Source organism: Lepisosteus platostomus, chromosome 17 (assembly GCF_059453375.1).
Source record: "Lepisosteus platostomus isolate fLepPlt1 chromosome 17, fLepPlt1.hap1, whole genome shotgun sequence".
In the NCBI taxonomy this organism is placed as follows: Eukaryota; Metazoa; Chordata; class Actinopteri; order Semionotiformes; family Lepisosteidae; genus Lepisosteus; species Lepisosteus platostomus.
Window position 1 is genome coordinate 25,505,935 of NC_142627.1, and position 19,709 is coordinate 25,525,643.

Sequence of the window (19,709 nt, forward strand, 5' to 3'; positions counted from 1 at the left end):
AGGTTTTCACTTTGTAATAAGAATTGTGTAAACAAATGTTTTCTGTTAATTGTTGCACTAAATTGATAATACTCAGACTAATGTATTTTATAATTGTAACCCTGACTGCATTGGTAAGTGTGTCAACAAGTCATTAACGGAAGATAAATGATGTACCTCATTCCCTTTATTATATTGGAAACGAATACTTGAAAACATCGATTCCCAGGAATGTGAAATAGTTGCTGTAAGCTGGACATATTACCCTTTTAATTAGGACTGACTTTTTTTTCCACAATTTGAGTTACAAATATGCTGAGGTCCCACATAGACCTAAAAATAATGTAAGAGAACACATTTTTAAGATGCAAATCTTTGAGCAATGGAGGATATAAAATTAGTTAAAAGTACAGTGCACAAAAGTTTCAATCATTGGCTTTTGAGATGAATAACGAAAATGTTATATCTAATTATTTTGTGCTACTATACTATTTCATATACATGAAATTTTTCTTTGTGATTGGTAAAGAAGTCAAAAGCAGTCTGAAGCAAATGTACCAACACTATGTGTTATTCACATAAACCTAATTTAAATCAGTATCTGTGAATGATTTCTCTAACAATCAGATTACAATAAGATGCATTGCAGGTAGCCACTGAAAATAAGTAGTTCTTAGTATTGTTTGGTTAATTTAGATTGGGTTTCTCTATATTGTAACGCAATGGGGTTCAGGGGGGCGCCTTTGCCGCATTAGGTCGGCCCCGCACCGTCGGGGGCTCGAACCCGGGACTCCCGCGTCACTCAAAAGGGACCCAGCCCGGTGAGCCAAAGAGAGATCTCTCCACAGCCCAGGGGCTGTGGTCCTGCTATTACAGGGAAAGGTGGTGGCGTCACCGCTCTGGTAAGCCGGCTCTTACACAGTGCCTGTCGGCCATAAGCGTTACAATATATTACTGGCTTTGCTGTATTTTTGTGTTCTGCTTTGAATCGTCTCCAGTTTGTCTGCATCGCGGCAGCTGGTGACGTCATCGTGAACCCGTCTCCCTTTGCCGCCCGCTGCCGAATCTGATCAGCGGGAGAGCCGGAGCACCCAGAGTCAGTTTACGAGCTGTTCCAGGTGCTCTTCAGAATAAATACTAGGACCTGAGAGAGTCTGGGGCTCTGTCATTGAGTTTGAGCTCTGGGCCCTTCGAGCCTCGTCTCCGGGTTTGTTCCTGTGTTTAGCTTTGTTTGTGACGCCTGCTTTGACTCATGACGGTGTTCCCAGGTCACCCCCTCAGCTTCGTTGCTGTGTGTCTCTCAGCTTCGACCCTGGCTTTGAACTTAAACCGGCTCTCGACCTGTCTCCCCCGACATCCCTTTGTGCATTCCTACAGTGTCTCTCCAGTTACAACCCTTGCTTGTTCTGGAGCCTGGGCTGTGTTTGCTGCTACTAGTCCCCAGAGTGCGTGTCCCCCACTCCCTCCGGTCTCAGTAACGCACAGCTCAGTGCAATTCCCTGATTTCTTGTGTGCTGTTGTGCAGGCTCCCCAACACACCTGCTTTCTTGTCCAGTAAGTGGGTTTTCTGACACTTCTGATGCACGTTTTTGCATCATGCAACATGTTTGTTTTATAAATTAAGCATCTCCCCAGTGCTTTATGAATGTTAACATGATGTAAAATACATATTTTGTCTCTCCACACAGTTGTATATTTCCCAGTGCCTTTATTTTAAAATAAAGTTTATTAAAGGTTATTTAACCGTCACAAGGTTTGTGATATATTTAGCACCAGTTTTATTAAATAAAAATTGTTTAATTGTCAACAAAGAATGAGCAATTAATCCCATCTCCTCTGAAAAGCATCAAAGTGTCAGAGATAATTCTGCAGACATCCACAGAGCAGGAGAATTAGATCACAGAGAACGAAGCCTCAGGTGAGAGCCCAGTAGACATCCTTCTGCAAATAAGGCACAGATATTCATGTCTAAGTACGTTATATGCTTTGCTAGTACAGATGATGGTTTTACTCTCATGGAAGTCACCCTATGCTGAGGTGTAATCTCTGACTGCAGTTATACATCACCAAGGTTGTATGATTAATTGTTGTTTAAGTTTGTGTTGTCCTTACTGTGTAGTGCTGTAGGAGGCAGTAAAAACAGGTTACCCTTTTTGTAATTGCTCGCTATCCAAAGAGCCACAACATCTTGCCCTGACAATCACAATTAACCTTTTGACTGTAGAAAATGATCAATAATCTTGATAAAATATAAATTATCAAAGGCATTGCCATATCTTTTTCGTCTTATTTTTGTTTTTTAACATTGATGGTGTTATGTAATCAGGAACAACTACAGTATATACCTAAACAATTAAAAAGACACTGCAGTTTCATATCTTATTTCTTATTTTTACAGATTTTCCTTAAGGTTAATTTCATATGAAACTAGCTATTCTTACACTGAAATGGCTGTGACCAAACTGCCCATCCAAGCAGATCTTTTTATGACTGTGATGTCCATTCACCATTAAGGCAGCTTGCTTTGTGAGCAGAAGTTTTGCAGTCAAGAGAGGCAATGCAGTGAGTGCAGTTCTTTCTTCGAGTCCTCACTTCATTGTCTAAGTGGCTATGGAGTAGCTTTTGTGCATTCAGTGACTGTCAGGAAATTAATTCCACATGACTGAATCGCCACTGAAGCTTGGAAGGCACTTTCCCTTTAACACTTATTTGATACAATGATAAAAGTAACAATGCTAGAAAACAAAGGCAGAAAGTCATTTAGTTATACTTTTTTTTTTGGAAAACCATTCCCTTGCTTTTCCACATGTATACTGTTCTTTGTGTCCATAGCTTCTGATCACTTTAATCTGCTTTCTGAAGAAATACCTATCCATGTATCCAGTAAATCTATCTATCCATCACAAGTCTGTGTGTCCACCTACAAATCTGTCAGATGTGATTACAAACATGTAGCAGAAGGCTGGAAGTACTTCAGTGGAAGAATGTTTAATGAGTGACTTGTCCAGATCTTGAAATGGTGTTATCAATCAATGCATGCTGATGTCGTGGGAGCTCAGCCTCACTGAAGCATGAACAACAGAAGTACACACAAGCATTGTAGGCGAACATATTGGAAAACTCTACAGTGAAGAGTTCATAAATTTAATATTTTACTGCTTATTTTATAACGTGTGTTTTTGCTGTATTTTATTATATCCCAGAAGAAAACCTGAAAAGGGGCAAGGAGTTTTTAGGAATAATAAGAAAATTGTTTTTAAAAACTGACTTCTGTTGAAATAATAAACTAAAGCCTTGTTTACTTGAAACGGAACCTCTTTTAAATAACAAACCATAACAGTAAGAAAATGCTTCTTTCAGACATGTTAATTCTGCAGAAAAAAGGCAATCATCACATTGTAATTGGTCATGTTTTAAAATTTACAACAGTGTAATTTAATTGGTTAATGTTTTGTTTTAAGTGAAGAATTTGTTTCTATCTGCTGTATTAATAAAATCAAGTGTAATCAATTTAAAGGATAACCCAGTGGCAGTAAAAAGCTGTGCAAGAGGCTCACAGAGGTTCAGTACACCACATTGATTGTGTTCATTCATTTACAGAGGCAAGTCCGACAGCAGTAATAATTAATCTTTTCAGACACCAGCTCATTCTTTATTTCACTACCCGCTTTCTTCCCATTGGTCTACACAGTGTATGCTGGAATATTATCTCAAGCAGAGCTGTGATGGAATGTCAAAGTTGCCCTTACATTGACTTCACTTAAATGCATTGCCGGTCCCATGTATGGTGCAATTTTCATTGTAATTTTTCACTTATTGGACAAAGAAATCTGCAGGCTGTTTAAAATGATTCATCACTAGATGCTATAACCTATTAATATGTTAAGAGAATTAAGCCACAGTGGAAGGAGAAAACTAACAAAAGTCTAAACAGCCTGTTGTGATTCAGTCTAGAAGATTTTCAAGAGCATGAGAAGGGAAACAGTCCCCACTTGAAGGTAATATTCAAGAAGATGATTTCTCCTCACTATACACCAGGTGAGAACTACCATAAGCAATAATCTGTCCAGGAGGAGCTGACTCTGATCCTCTCACAACCGTATTTATTCATAATCATTATATATAAATAGGCTACATAACTCTGTAGCACAAAGGATGACAAAGGTTTTTGGGTCTACTTGGCATTAAGACCTTGTCAAGATGCATTCAATATTTTCCTTATTTACCCTGCAGTGTCAAGGGTCAGATACAGAAGTTAAAATCTTTTATTTTAGTCTCCTGTAGAAGTGAATAGTACTTGGGGAGTGCACTCTGGTTTGATTCTCTCTGCATGAGTATCCACAGGGATAACATGAATACAGTTGTAAACAATGTTTTTTACAGGTTATCTGGACAGTAGAAAAGCTCATTAAATCCTTTTAGTTTGGAAACCTGGTAGACCTTCACTGTGCTTTGCATTTTAGAATCAAGGGATGTGTAAGATTAGCTGGATTGGGGCTCTTCCAGATCTCAGATGGAGACTTGTTATTGTATTGTTCATTTCCCCATGTAAAAAAATCAGAGCTTCTTATAAATCGATTGTTCATTAATCACATTTCTTAATGTAAAATAAAGTTCTTGATGTGAAGGCAAAAACTGATACAAATTTAATTCATACATAAAGCTGTTCAGTGAAGTTAGTAATTTTATGTGAGCCATAACTCTGCCAGATAAGCATCATTATGTTTTCTTTCAATAAGGAAAAAAATGGGTATTAACCTATATATCCTAATTTAGGTTGCCTTTTCTATTCATTATCAACATTGAATACAAGATGTAAATATCAGCATAAACACCTAAGCTTTTCTCATAAGTAACCTATTGTAGCACAGCATTTCCAATTTGTATTTTTGCTACCTGAATTCAAAACCAAAACCACTTGTCTGCAATAAGTCTCCTACCAGGTGTTTACATAGCATTTAATTTTATCTAAATCATTTTGAATTTTATTGACTTGTTTTAGTGTTTGCTTATACTTCTATTTTCATATCTTCTGCAAACTTGAGTCAACTATAGGAGCTATGTCAGAATCCAAATAATTGATATAAATCAGGAAGACTAGTGGTCCTAGTACAAATACTGTACCTCCAATGGTACTCCATTAACTAAATCACCAAGAGCACAAACCCCTTATCTGTGATCTCTCTCCAAAAGCCTTCTGAAAATCTCCACCATATTGTGTGGGTACTCTGTGTTGCTTGTTTAAAGAACTATGACACATTATTTAGGCAGGATCTCCATAAAGGGTGTTATTTTTATAAATCCGATCCTGTAATTTAGTTCTGATTATATTTCAATAACTTTACATTATTAGTAAATTTGAAGTCAAACGTTTTGGGCTATAATTATTTATTTTAGTTTGGCTACCCTTTTTATGGATGAGTACCACATTAGCAATTTCCCTATTCCATGGATATTTCCCCTGTCTTGAGTGACTTTTGGAAGAGTTACTTCAATGACTTAAAAACATGTCTTCTTTACTTCAGTGGAATGGGTAAGATACCATCAGGCCCCTGGGATTTATTAACCTTAAGTGCTTGAATGCCTGAAACACTTCTGCCTCTTCTATACTAATGCTATTTTCTAAGGAACTTTGTCCTTCCATTGCCTGAGGCATGTTGTTGACTTCTTTCTTAGTGAATACCTGAGTGAAATACTCATTTAGTATATCAGTCATTTCTTTTACTTTACTGTCCTGGAAACTGAAGAGATGCTTGTGTACTGCAACTCATGCAAACAGGGAAAATGTAGAGATACCAGGTAACCAAACTGGCATGTCTTTGGAAGGTTGAAGTTAATCAGACCACCCAGTGGAAACCCATCCAATGTGAATGAACATGCAAACTCCACACCGAACACAATGGACCCAGCCTGGAATCAAATCCAGGACCATTAGACCATTCAGAATTGAGCACTGTTCAAAGGAGAGGATGGACGTGTTCTTAAGACACAGTACAATGCAAAGACACACTAACATAACAGAGTGAAGCAATTTTTGCTTGGAAGTTAAATGTATGTTTTGCTGGGAGCCTGAATGCAGTCATGGCCTAAGATCATGTGATTAATGGTCTTTCACCCTTGAAAAAAGAGACGGTATCATGAGGCAATACAAAGCATGTTGGCTCTTTTACAGTCTGAGCAGCTCTTTCATTCATAAAATCAGGATAATTCTCAAGACCCAAGTAAGATTTTAAAATATTGATTTCATAATACTATTTGACTATTTTAATACTATTTAGGTTTATTTTAGATTAAAAATACTACTTCAAGAATGGGAACTTTTGTTTGTCTGGTATAATCATTTGAAATAATTTATAATTTGTTAAATATTGTACAAACAGCTAAAAGATAATTAATTCCAGGATTTTGTCTAAAGCAGGTTATGGATTATCATATTTTATTCTTGCGTTCTCTTCCTTTTTTGAGATGAGGGCCTCCATTAGCAGACTAGAGATTATTTTGGTATGGAAATACACCATGTTTATAAGTAGCTGGTTATATAAAAGTGACAGTCGCAGTTTATAAAGCAGGGCTGAGGCAAGGAGACTGTTATTTGTTTGAATATGATTTATTTAGCAATGAATAATTCAGCAATCATGAACTCTAAAATGTCACATTCTTGAGATGTCAGATTGAAAATCTACTGAAAGATCTACTGTGTTGCTAGGTGGGAGACATGACTAATATATTAATTTATAGAACTTGTCTTAATAGAAATCAATGGTCAGTAGTGTATGCTTTCATTTGTATTTGGAAATATTCAAATTGTCATTTTTGGTTGGCTATGTACACATAGGTCTGTTTCCTTTGCAAGCTCTCAACAGGTAACAGATAAACAAGTAACGTCTTGCGGGTCTCAGTTCAAAAGAGCAAGAACTTGTCATGATGAAGCAAGGGGCTTAGGTAGTAATAGAATACAATAAATTAAATTATCTACTGTAACTAAACTATTTTTAATCCAATAAGTATTACAAAGTCAGTTACTGCCATATTACATCATAATAATTAAATATAATTTGTTTCAGAATATTTTGGTCAAAATTGGTCAGAAGGAAATGTATACACATAAAACGTTAAAAAATTACCTTAACATGAAAGATTCAGGTAAACCGACACGTTACAGTAGATAATTTAATATGGTAAACACAGCTGCTAATTTTAACATCCTGTATGAAGGGAAGGAGACCTCTGTCCAGAGTCAGCCATACAGTACCACTTACTGTACAGGGAGCTCATAATGGTCTTTGAACGGAGTCCACAGCTGCTCAGTGGGACTGCATTCGGTACTTTGCATCATACATCTCCATTATCCCTTGCCTAATTCATGTGGATGGAAGACACAACTAGACAGGTAATAGAAAAGAGTAATGTAACCTGCACAATATGCTTCAAACACTGCCCAGATAGGTAAGGCATCCATGAGAACCACAAGGTGTTTTCCCCACAGTATGACACATACTGTATGTGAGACCCCAGATGAGAGCCTGTGCAAAGAGTATCTTTATCTGAACATCCAACTTTAGACCACTAATTGTTATAAGAATGTAAGGATAGACGACACTACTATGTTAGAAGACAAGGCCACTGTGCTCATTATATTGTTCGGTAACTAGACAATTGGTAAATCTCATACAAAGTATACAGTAATTCAGCATTTCAGTGTTGTGTGTGGTTCCCAAATAAGACCCATTTCAGTTTTTATTTACTTAAGTCAGATGTCTGTGTACATAAAGCCACATGCATTAGAAAAAATCTGAGTTCAATGGAATTCTATGCACATACCTGCAAACCAACCACACTCTAGAGCTCTGCTCCACTGTGTGTGAGACACACTGTTCACAAGGGGAGGCTCAACTGCAATTAAACGCCTGTCTTCCTGCAGACGAAAGGCAATATCCTGAGACCTCTTGGTTCTGACTCTCTGGCCCTTTCTCAGCGGTTATACCACATTTACTAGTAAATCACACCAATAAATATCAGGAGTATCGGGAGAGTTTTCAAAAATAAAAAAGTCAATTTTCAAGAGAAATCTGCCCACAGGTAACATTATTGACCCCAGTCTTCTGTAGATTAAAGGGAAGGATAAACTTGTTTAACTTCACATTTTATCTGATCTACTTAGAAAGAAACCACAATAACATTTAATGTATTACTAATTAAACGTAAGCATAGGGAATAAATAACTATCAGCAGCAATTAGCAAGTTTTGTGATCAATAATGCATACACTATCCTGGAAGGTTTTTTTTAAGAGACTCATTAAAGAAAATGAAAATATAGTATTTTATAATAATTTTCAAGTCAAACCCTGAGTTTCACATAGCTTGATTCAATTTTGAATATTTTAATTTTGCTATTTTCATATACATCCATTCTTTCATATTTTGAATTGACTAATTCTCAGTTAAATTACTTTTTATATTTATGATTTGTTCTAAAATTATAGAACTCCTAAGGCCTTAATCAACCCTGCAACATCTCTGGATCCTGATCTTTTAACTTTTGCTTTTCATCTCGAGGAGTACTGACAAGGGTGAAGTTGTTAGAAGTAAAATCTTTTGGCTTGTGCAAGAGAAGATCATTCATTTTCAAGAGAAACCAAGTGTAATTCTGTTGTTGTTTGATCTTTTGTGGATAAGTAAGAGTTCAGAGTTGTTGGTGAACTTTTTATGGACATTTTTTTTCATATACTCAAGAAGTCTTATTTTTAACAAATTAATGACAAATAATATACAATAACTATGGAGTCCCTTAAATAGAGCAGATTTCATTTAAAAGCTTGCAAAATCTCTGAATCATAGTTCTGCTTTTGTAAAAACGTTTTTAGTTTTAATGTAATGAAACCTGCCATATTTTATTTGAAGTTGATCAGTTGACTTAATTTGAAGTCTAGCAGTTGCTTATATCGCAGGACTCTGTCATCACAGTCAGGTATCCGTCTTGGTCTCAGCAGGAGCTCCTTTTCTACATACTGTATGCCTATGACTATGTATGGTAATTACATATTGTCACTACTTAACTGACACATTTGTGTAGTTAATTGACCAAACAGTTTTTGTACAGATGTTTTTTGTCATAAGGGATGTGTATCGGGAAAAGAAGACAATGGTGATAAGGCACTAATCCTGGGATATTTCACTATGTTGTTATTAAAATGATACCTACCAAGTTTGGCTTTATTTGGCCAAACAGTTTTTAAAGAACTGAAGCTATAGGGTGGGCATGTTTCACATAGGCAGCGATGATCTAGTGCTGTTGTACAATTCTGGATCAGGACTGGGTGTAAGAAAACTTGCCAAGACTTGCATCAACTCCCAAGACAATGAAAGTTTAAATTTTTAAAACAAAATGGCAGCCTTTGTTGTCTTGTGCAGCAAACACATGTGACTATGCATTGTCACTATAAAACTAGTTTTGGAGCTAATTGGTCAAACAGACCTTTAACAGGATGCTGCTTTTACCAAGAATTCGACCCAGTGTGTGTTGGAAAATTATTATGGCATCTTGTGAGCTTGCAAATCAGAGGTAGATCTATGCACAGTCCATCTTCAATTTAGTCAGTGCAGGGGTTGCCTAGTAATCTTCATATATTCAAAAAAAAATGAATGTTATTTAAATCTAATGTTAAAACCTATTGAAATTGGGTTAATCTATCCACCCTTACACCCACATCACTTACACATCACAAAAGTAAGGATGTTAAACAATCAATAAACTAAATTCCAAGAGTCTTTTCAAGAATGTTGGGATCTGGCATTTTCTTTGATGTCTTGATGAATCATGGCAACCTCTTTGTTAAGATTCATGTGGGAAAGTTCAAATAAATCTCTTGTATGATAATTATGCAATTGTTCTTCTTGAAAAAATAAAAAAATGGGACGGTTTCTTCAAGAATACACAAACTATGAGTTAAACTCTTTACAAGCTTTAAGATTTATTGATGCGGATTTAAATTTAGATGGTGAATTTAGTGGCAGACTGTTAAAATAACATTTCTACTGATACTGTAGTTGTTCTCTCGCATACCATGCATCACTAAAAATAAGAGCAATGTGTTCTGTCTATTGCTTTCACACAGTTACCATTGAAAGGAAAAAAATAAATTCAAAGAAGATTGATATCTTGTCTGACATCTGAAATGTGAAAGAAAATCAGGTGTAAAACTTTTAAAACCACATAATACAGTATAATGTTCTATATGACACAAGCCTCATCTTCTTATGTCACTAATAAGCTTTTAATGAATGAACTATTTTAAGTAATATTGTTTGTGTGTAATTGATTGGTCTTACTTGACTTTGAAATATGACATGATGTAGCCCCAATTGATTCTGGAAAGGGAATAACCAAAGGGCTACCCAAACCTCCAATCAATCATCAAGCCAATTTCTGCCCTATAATGTTAACTAGGTGATAATTAATATGAATCTCACAAAATAATTTTGGCTAGAGGTAGGCTATCGCAGGAGTGGAATAAAATTGAGGCTCCGTGTTTGGGAAAATTCATGAAGTAAAATATGGTTATTGAGATTATATGCAAATATAACATGACAGCCTATTTATTTCTTCTTATGAGTACAGACAATTACTCATTTTCCATTCAGATTACACTATGTCTCTAAATTAATATTTCATATTTATATTCCATTTGGGTTTCAAGAGATTGACCCAATTTATTCAGCAATATAGCGTTTATGATACACTGAAAAAATGTTCTACATCTCTGTCTGTTTCACTTCATTTTAGAAACCATTTGCTCAGTTTGGTGAAGACGTCTACAGTTCATCTATAAGCTTCATAATATAAAGATTTCTAACAAACTAACAATTTCTGAATGTTCCCAGGTGCTGATAAAAATCCTAATTGTGCTGCAATTGGAACATTTTAAGTTGTACTAGACTTGTGCCCAAATAGCACATTCAACAGATACACTGCACTTGCAAATATTTTCACAAAGGACAGGCACACAGTATCATTTTTAAAACAATAATTTGGTAGAGAGGTACTTAAAGTAATTTAATTTCTCAATAAAGCTTACCAAGCAGATAGTGCTCTCGTTCCAATTTATTTGGCTAAGCCGAGCAGTCCCTGAGCACCCAGCCCTTCATTATGGACACAGCATGTGGGATGGCTGTAAGTCAGAGATGCTCCACTGTGAGAGTGAGGCAAGAGATTCTGACACAGACTATACCAAAATAATATCCTGCAAAGAATGAGTAAGATAGTCAGAAATATCTTAAACACTATAAAACTTGCATGATTTAAATTGATACACTTTCATGTATAAGATTTTAATGATATTCTCCAAATGAAACATCAGCTGCAAAACCTACTACAAATAATGCAGACATTTGTCCCACTGAAAAACCTTTCCAGTGAACCTCTGACTATTTCAGCCTAGATATACAGTATTTTAAAGAAAAACCCCATCATGGTTACAAAAGCATTGAATTAAAGTTCTTCATCCAATCGCATTTCTCTACGTGGAATGCAAAGCTGGTAAGAGTTATATTTGCTGTCATGTTTTGATCGGATATAGAATCTAATTGAATTCTAATTGAATGTTTTTTTGCTGTTGAAAAACATTTAGGTTTAGAAGCATTAGTATAGCTAGTTAGATATCTCTAAGCATAGGCCTTGTACACTTGTTATGCTTGCAATTGCAAAATGTGATGTTAGTTGACTCCGATGACTGAAAAAACAGGCTCATGTGTGGAATGGTCTGAGTCTTCTGTCTTTTGTGACTGTGGGATTTGGCATTGATTTCTGTATTTTTTTTAAAAGCCATCATAACTGCCAACTCATGTTCTCTGTTTTGTGATTCAATGTGATGGACCAGTGCTGTTCAGCCTTGTCAGGTGTTGCACTCCAGCTCTGAATAATGACAATTGGAGACACAGGCGCTGTCCTGTGAGGCATGTTATCAGTTCTCAGACAAAATGTAAAACTACCTTTTAAAAATATATTCAAACGCAATAATATAAATGTTACCATGTTGAAAACATGGTAGAAAATAATGTGACCATCAAACAGAGTAATAATATTTTCCTTTACAATACTTAGCATAATTGGCTCCTCATTATCCTCTACAGTCATGAAAAGTGAATTTGAAAGATGAGAATTTCTAAATTGTCTAAAGGTGTAACAGGCAGCTACTGGAGTCACTGGAATCTGGCAAAACAAGGAAACCCCAGCTAACTCTGCTTTCACGCAAACTTGACACCAGTCTGCTGGATGTCACCCCTTCTGTCATTCTTGCATAATGACACAGACTCAATTCAAATTCAATCAGGAATGCACTGAACTGCAGGGCTTAGCTCCTGTTCCTTTTAGAGAAAACGCATCCCATATTACATACATACGTATCTCAGTACTACAGGGACTTCGTTCTCAAGGCTGGACCACTTTCCTGAGAACAAACATTTTAAGGATTTTAAAGATAAATTTTGCAAAATTATGTTGCACAAAATGATTTTCTTGCTGAATAAACATAAACAACCAACACTTCTAATTGCATTGCTCTGATTACTAAAGGTGTACATGCTCCAAGGGTCTGGATGAAATAAAAAATATATTGGTGCCGTAGCATTATTAAGTATCAACTTTACAAAACGGTTAAAATCAAATGTCTAAATTATGTTTACTTTGTAGAAATTAACCTTATTTGTAGAGATAAGTGAAGAAGGAAATGTATTTAATTTGTTTTTTTTGACTGAGACTATAAAGAACAATGGTGACTGGACATTGGAAGATGGATTTTAGATACCAAATTTACAATACCTTTTACTTTGTTTGTTTCAGAGTTTCTTTCAAAATAAGTAGTATTCCATACATGCATTACATTATAGATACACCTTCAAACCATGAAAAAAGTCAAACTGAGGGATAATAAATATTTAAACTTGCTTGGAGGAAAAGGTTTTCATGTACCATACTTTTCTTCATTGGTTTTACTCAGATCTTAGATTTCCCTAATTAATTAAACCCCAGATTATCTGCAAAATACTGTATACACAGTATCTGAGGAAATAACTCTTGTTTACAAACATATGGAACAGTATTTTTAATTTACCCTAACTCTAAAAATAAAAATGCACTTTTTTTTGCTTATTTGATCAACAGCTGTGCAAATCAAAGTGTGCATGTTATTAATTTGTTTAAGGCCGGATAAATAAAAATACTGTAGCTACCTCACATTATGACTAAAAAAATGTTTAGACTACAAGTGGTATGCTGTTTACTTGCCAAACATCTGTAATCAAACCTGCCAGAATAATGCAGTACAGTTAGTACTGAAACAAACACAGACATATGTTTGATCGTAGGTGCAACATACTGTATGTCTCTTACTGCACATGTACTGTAGGTCTTCCTTATAGTGTGGTTCCTGCATTACCTCAGCAGATCCTGTACTTGATTACAGCCTCAAAATGAAAGACATCTCCAGAACCATTTTCCCCAAATCTCATAGTTTGAAAAAAGTGCATGAATCTTTAGCATAAATCCTAGAAAAATATCAAAGACCATTAGATATGCGATTCCATATTACATTAGCAGAAAAGCTTAAAACTACCACTTTTTTACACGCTATTTCACATGTTAGTTAAAGACTTTGATGCTTAAATGTTTAGGGAGAAATGGAATACTGGTGTGTATTTTTTCTTTCAAGTACTGATTCCTGGAATCTGACTGGCTGACACCCTTCTGAAGTGGTTCCATAATATCTGGTATACAGAAAAGAAAGCGTAGATCTGATACAAGTATCTTTTAATATAGTCTTTGTTGTGCTCTTGAGGATCCTTGTGATATTTTGAGCTCTAGTTGAATGATAAGTGTCGCAGTTTAAATAATTTTCGTAGTTAGAAATTATGAAACGCTCTGTTAAAAGCAGGGGAGTAAATGTGCTAAAGAAATTAGCAAAAAAAAAGTAATTCCTTTATCGTATTGGCTAGCTAATGTCCTGTCCTCGTTAGTTAGATCAACGAAATGCTGTGGTGTTTGTCAAAGAAAAAACTAAAAGTATTTTCGTTTAAAATGACGGTTAGAAAGAATGTGGACCAGCGTAATACTTTGAGTTTACAGCTTGTCCAAAGTCATTCATTATTTATACTATTAGTAATATCTTCGGTAAAGGCTTTGATGCATAAAATATTTCTGCAGAATTCAAATATTTCTGATAAAGGTAGGTTGTGTACTTTTGTCCAACTGAGCAATCTTGCTTTCATAAAATATACCAACTTTTTAATGACTGATGATTAACATGCTGTAATACACAGTTTAAATTTAAAAGCTCAAATGCTGTACATGAGAGGTTAAGCTTTATTGGCTCCTCTTGGCGGTTTTACAAGGTGATTCTGGATACTTTCCGGCATGGCGTCAAATGACGCGATATGCATCTGTATTAATACATAAGCATTTAAGCTTGTATGAAAATGTTTATGTTTTGGAACTATTCACAACGCTAGCAGAATGAAAAGACTGTAATACTGCACTACTGCAATTATGCAAAGCAGCAATGAGTTCACAGATGATCTGACAAACAAACACAGTCTTTGGGATGGTAGGTCATATTGTGACGATGTGTGCATGACAAAAGTCAGGTCCAAGGGTATGGATGGAGGTACTGACCATGGCCCAGGTAACCCGCAGGACTGGTAATTAATCTCTGGTAATTAAACCAGTAAGATTACTGGTACATAATCTCTAGACTACGGTGAAGACCAGAAAACCCTGTATAACCTCGACTCTCTATCTAACTTTGTACTGCACTGGCAGTGTGAGTTGAGGGTATTGTCTCCCATAAAAATACTGCCCTCTGTGGATGGATGCCAATAGGCACATACTGTACAGACAGAAGCCCCTTCTAAACTACCTAGATGTCCTGAAATAATGATTTTCCAATGGTCCCATGATAGATCAATCTGTTCTGTAGGGGGTACAGATGTTTTATTCACAATTCTTACATATACTGAATGTGCTTCCACATATACAAAGACAAGCATATCTACATATCAATCATTTCGAAAATGCACAATTTTGGAAAAGCACATGTGGTAATGAAAACATGGAAACGCAGGTGTCATTAATAGTGTTTAATGTCATGTTATTAGGTCACCGTTAGAACAATAAATTCGCGACTTGAACTGCTGTAATGACTTATGTTACTTGAGAAAGCGCACAAAAAGAAAGGTTACGAGTTCATTCATTAATAAAAATTAAATGGTCACTTTTGTTTTTCTTTAATACTTTCGATATTTAAGTACATTGTAAGTGAAGAATGGAGGAAATAGCTAAAGAGAAGCAATACTTGCGAACGATTGTAAACTGTGTCGTTCAGATAAGACCTTCCCATGCATATAAAGCATTCTGTCTAAAAACTCCAACTGAAAAGCATATATGTACACATTTTGAAGAAAAGAATCAAGATATTTATAGGTTTTCAAAAATGTAACAGCTCATGACACGACTAATGTTATTCCAGATAGAAGCAGCTATCTGGAACAATCACCGGCACGTATGTGACGCCTTCTGTACGAGGAGAACACCGATCAGCAATAATCAATGCCATTGTTCCGTGTTACAGGATTTCCAGGAGCAATCAGTATTTCGTGACTGATATTAATGCACGTGTTGAGCCTCAGTGTTACACACTCTTGACTAGACAGGCAGTTACACGTTTGCCAACCGCACAGCTGAATGACAATTTTGTTTTATACTGAATCAAGAAAACTGGAAAAAGCGCTAGAATTTGGTGAAGACAGTACACGGTGAGGATATTTTGCACTGAGTTAATAGCATTTGACTGACTTGTAAACTATTTCATTTTCCACAATCAATGTTATTAAAAATTAAAGTTTTATAAGTTATTTATTTTGTACAAATTCCTAAATTAAAATAATTATCATCTTGGATTGTAAGTATTCCACATCTGTTCTAGCACAAATTAAGCTCCTTTTCGCAGACCAAAGTGTTCTTTTCAGGGTGCACCAGCACAGGGGAATGAGATAAAACCTTCATGTCTCACCCTTTGCTAACCTCATGTCTCACCCTTTGCTAAAAAAATTTGTTTGTAAGCCTGTGTTTCGCATATTCTGAGATGCGTAAAGTGCAAAATAAATAACGTCCGTACTATTTTATGGGCATGGAAAATTTCACGTTGAGATAAGAAAAGGAGCTCTCCTTTCGTGGCATAAATCTGCTCTTTCCAATTGAGAAGTCTACATACCTTGTCACAATGTCAAAATGTATAAGACCTGCATTGAGTAATGTAAACCTGCCCGACATTAAACACAGCAGCACAAATATTCATATTTTACTCACAGAGAACACTGAATGCTGATAAAGCGCAATGTGGAATAAAATTAAAGTGGCATTTTTTAAATTAAAGCCTTCTTCACGAAATTCCAACAAAACGGGAAAAAACACATAACCATAACCTTTGCCAAGTGAACTGAGCCTTGAATCCCATTCCAGGTCTCATTAAAACTGAAGGATATCACAAATCCCGCACACCGTCTGCAAACCTTATCTGAAATACTGTACACCAAAATAGTCCAGTCCTTTAGGGCGACCATGAAGGTACCGATGCTCATTTAGGTTCCAGAACCGGCAGGTCTGAGGGCGCATACCTCTGCCTTCTACAAAATAAAATGAAAACGCTGAATGAGTGGCAAAAGGGGGAAAAGAAGTACCAGACGCAGCAAGTAACGTCCATGCGTGCTTTATCTCACTGGCTGTGACGTGATATTGCAGCCCCGGTCCCGGAGCCCGGAGAGCGAGCTGGCGAGAGCGGTTCCCTGTCTCACTCCACACCACAGCATTCAAACATCTCCCCTCCGTCAGCCAGGGGTTTCTCCTACCTGCTGCCCGTCTCCTCATTTCTCTGGAGAAAATCGGAGAGAAAACAAGCGGGGATAAAAGGTCCATCCCTTTTAGTTTCATATCATTGTCTGTATCTTTTGGTGAAGCCGAATGATGTTCTCATTCTAATCACTTTTAATTCGAGGCGCAGTTTTTTTTGTTGCCTTTTTTGTGTCGGGTGATTCCTTTTACTTGTGTTGGTGGCGTTTTGGGTGAAAACGTTAAAGGAAATGTGCCAGACTGGAGTCTAACGCATTTTTCGCCTCCTGACCGTCTTCTTGTTGGCACTGGACTTTTATTGTGGGCAATGGGAAGTATTCATTCGCACGAAGGCTGCTTATTTTGTTTTTATTTCTGAAGATTGTGTGCAAGTATGTTGGAGAAATAGCCATAGCTTCCGGAGTGCAAGGTAACATTATTATTATTATTATTATTATTATTATTATTATTATTATTATTGTCGGCCGTATGCGTTACATTATTATAGAAAGCGAAAACCTTAAGCTTCAGACAAATGTTTAGGCTCTCAGTCGTGCCAGTAGATTCAGACGTAGTTTGAAAGTTCAAAGTCTGCAATAAAGGAAAAAAAACACCTTCAGAAACTGGACCTCTTTCTTCTCTGTGCAGATAGTTTAAAACTAACAACTGCGATGCAGCCTATGGTCACAAAATGTACTCAGGCTAATGGGAAGTTAAGAGGTGAAATTCTGTGCGTATTCTGTTCAGAATTCGCTAGGAATGGAGTTATGGCGCCGTCTAGGTTCCATTCAATCCTCCTCTGCCAGGCAGGAGAAATTATCACTTTTATTCTTGTGATACAGTTTTCTGGAAAACTTACCTTCGATTAACAACTCACCATAATTTTACATTAGACTTTTTTCTGCATCGGTAAAACAATAGACCTGTATTAATGAAGTAAAATATTTTTAAAAATGAGCATATCTTTATTAAAACGTAACTACATCTAAATGAAGCTAGCCGAATCTTTTTTAGATTCCGTACGGGATATTGTGTGCTGCGTCCCAGATAAACTAACCTCGCAATACACGCAGAAAATTGTCGGCCTTATAGTGTGATAGTAAATGTTCTGCCCGTGCTGTAGATGATGAAAGCCAGCTCCTTCCAGTAGAGATAAAGATGCAATTTTGAGGATTTGACGAGTCTCAAGACACCATCTTCTTTGCATTGGATTTCAACGCCTACACACCACTGTGACACTGCATACAACTGCATTGCCTGCAGGATTAATACAATCAGGGCATCGCATTACTATTTTTTTATCCGGCCAGATTTGTTTTTTTTTTACTCAGGAATATTGTTGAGCCAATATGCACATATGGATCCAGCTAAAGGACGATGTCCAGTGACAACTAACACAACGAGCTTCACAATCCGAGTTCCTGGTTATTTAGCGTTGGGCGTACTCCGGGGCCCGGCGGATTAAAACGTGAAGCTACTGTATCATTGAACTCTTCCCACTGCAATAATTTCCATTATCTCAGAAATAAAACGAAATTAGACAACGCTGTGCTGCGACATTGAACCAGACAGTCAAGCTGTGTTATTTCTTGAGTTTTCTCAAAGATACATGTTGCGGGGGCCTCAACATTTGTTCTGCATCATGGAGCAGTTAACAGCTGTTTAGAAACCCCATCTCTTAGCTCCAGGCAGTTTTAACATTTTTAACAGACAACTCATTTATATTATTACTTATTAGTGTGGATGCGTTCACTTACAGACTTCTAGAATGACGCTTCTTAGCTGTTTCCTGTACGTGTGATGCTGTATGCGTGTGTCTGTACAGGCACCTTTCCATTTTTACCTCGTGCGATGTTCAGATGAAGTTCAACGCTAGTCCGAGAATGATTCAAACTGGAATGCCCTTTTCAGCAAAAATATGGAAGCAGTTGGTAAAAATTCTTATTTTAATGTGTGCGAGCTCGTCCCATTCGATTAAAATTCCTCACAGAATGATATCCTATACTTAGACTGATTCTCAGTGCTTCTGTCTAGCGTATTATCAAGGTTAAGAAACACAAGTTGTTAAGATATTGACATGTTTTTGACAAGCAAAGTGATACAGTACGTGACCAGTTTTCCAGATTACATAAACCATTTCTGATGGAACCTACAGATAACTCGTTACCTGCCGATTTTTACATTCTAGATTTTGCTCCCTGCGCAATCTAGTCTATTCAAAAACTCTTGAACTCCTAATTACTTCACGGTGATATAATGCAATTGCAGATTCATACTCGTTCTGGTCTATTTTAGGCAGTGAAATGAAAGGTGTTAGAAGTCGGGATTAATACAATAGCAGGACAAAAAGAACCCTCAAATGCAGCATTTTTTAGCTAAGCAAATCACACATTTTAACTCGGATGCTTTTGATTTATTTAAATATATATTTTTAACCAACGCATAACATTCAGTTTAACAACCAATATCTCATAAAAAAATTACACAACTTTCCTTATGTGGTATTCGGAGACTGAAGTTTTAAATGACAAACCTAATTTTACATTTTTTAAATTAATTATAGGGAAGCTTACATAACAAACATTTAAAACGAGTCTCATGGATCTTTTAAATCAAATTCTTTATGAAGTGATTTTTTTAAGAATAGGGTCCACGAGGTGGCACTGCTTGCCCAAAATTAGTTTTATCTTTTTGAAAAAAATCTATATTAAAATAGTGTTCAAACATTGTATTACATTGGAAGCATTCGGGGAAGATAGTTTTTTTTGTTGTGTTTTCCTGGAATGAAGCCTAAAGATATTAGCTCTCTTAAGGAAATAGGATGCTCAGCAAAATAAACTCCAATCTGAAAAA

At 36.3% G+C, this 19,709-nt stretch overlaps 1 protein-coding gene across 3 annotated transcripts in view; it reads left to right on the forward strand.

The window, feature by feature from the left end:
- The first annotated feature begins 16,447 nt into the window (after positions 1–16,447).
- The window catches only part of adgrb3 (adhesion G protein-coupled receptor B3), a 179,555-nt gene continuing 176,293 nt past the window's right edge, over positions 16,448–19,709 (forward strand). For all 3 annotated transcript variants that reach the window (XM_088609774.1, XM_088609775.1, XM_088609777.1), the window contains exon 1: positions 16,448–17,286. The gene's annotated coding sequence lies outside the window, so the exon portion shown is untranslated. The remainder of the gene's footprint in view (positions 17,287–19,709) is intronic.